We start from the raw sequence: 1,755 nt of genomic DNA on the forward strand, positions 1-1,755 counted from the left end.
ATTATTTAGCCTATATTTATTATGAGATTTTTTTCCCTTTAAATTATAGTAGATAGATTTGCTGGATGCGATAGTCTGAATTGCCTATTGTATTTGAGTAGTTTGTTTATATTTATAATCATTCTTTTGAACTCTTTGGAAAATCTTCTAAGTTACTCTTCTTTGATGCCATTACTATGGAATTGGTCATTTCTGGACATTCACCTTAGTTTTTCATGTTATTTTTCTTTGGACTTGTTCTCTTTATACTTCCTTAGCACAAGTAAAAAATCATCAAAAATACTGAGCCTCACCCTTGCAGACCTGGTGAATCTAACCATCGGGACAAGTGTCCTAGGTCATCCCTTCTGGAATGACTTTATCTCTACTATGGAGCCACCATGAACGTTATTCTGAATTTTGCTGCTAAAGAGTCTAGTATTGGTTTTAACACGTGTCCTCGGGTGATGAAGTTGCTGCGGCAGTATTAGGTAGGCTAGAGCTTTATCCTGGTTCTTTTATACTGTTCTTCGCTCAATATTTTTGCTGTGGCCAAGAATTTTTAACACTGAGGAAAGACCAAAGATGAATAACGCAATCATTCATGTCACATAATTCATCTCTTCAAGATTTATTCCTTCTTTAAATTATGTTCAAAATACATTTTTGTATGTAGTTTTTAAGATGATGGAAGATGATCTATTCATGGAGAATTTCATACTTAGTGAGAGTCTTAATAAACCAATATTTAATTTTAAGGACTAGCATTTGGGACTGGGATTCATGTACCTTTTGTCATTTATATCAACTCTTCTTTTGTCTCCATATGCAGTGCTTGCTAGGAAGCACCTACTCTGCCTTACAGCGAGAGCTGCAAGCAGAACTTCAAAGACTTTCTCATTAGAGGGAGCATTTTGACAACATCTATTCACCCTCTGCCTCCACACTTCCCGGATCTAAGACTGGCCAGATCAAGTGGTGACACCTTGCAATATTTACGCAATGAGATACTGATTTTAAAAGACCCACCTTCTAGTGATAAAGGCATAGTGAAATAGATACACAGAAATTGTTTGTGTGGATGTACACTGGTAGTGAGATGGGAGAAGAAAAATTCTGAGAAATTAGAAGCAGTGGTACTAGAGTACCGGGATCATGAATTCCAAATATCACACTTCGTTAAATGAAAATTCAGGGTTCTCTGGAGGAATGGCTGAGGAGGAAGGCTACTATTTCATTCAGCTCCAATATTGAACTAAGACATTTCTTGACTGAATATTTGATTTGAAATAAGTATAAGTAAGAATAGAATATAATTAATAGATATTAATCTTATATCTTATGTGTTTCTCTACAAATGATTGGTTTTCTTATTCTAATCTTTTCATTATTGATTTGTTTAGTTTAAAAAATAATGGTTTAATTATGATATTTTTCATACATGTGTGTCTTCTTATACCTTTTGCTGCAAGTGCTCCTCTTGAGTTTCTTTATTGCTCTAACTTTCCTGTCCCTTTCCCCGTCTGGTCTTGTAGAGGAAGCACTGAGAATGCAAGCATGTAATAATAGTCAAGCCCATTTAAGGAAAGGAGTTTAAATGCAATACTTACACGCTTTTATATAATTAAAAAAAGAGCCGCCGTGGTGGTGCACGCCTTTAGTCCCAGCACTTGGGAGGCAGAGGCAAGCAGATCTCTGCGAGTTCAAGGCCAGCCTGGTTTACATAGTGAGTTCCAGGACAGCTGGGGCTACAGGGAGGCCCTGTCTCAAAAAGAC

This window comes from Nannospalax galili, unplaced genomic scaffold (assembly GCF_000622305.1).
Source record: "Nannospalax galili isolate Female #2095 unplaced genomic scaffold, S.galili_v1.0 scaffold128, whole genome shotgun sequence".
Classification (NCBI taxonomy): domain Eukaryota; kingdom Metazoa; phylum Chordata; class Mammalia; order Rodentia; family Spalacidae; genus Nannospalax; species Nannospalax galili.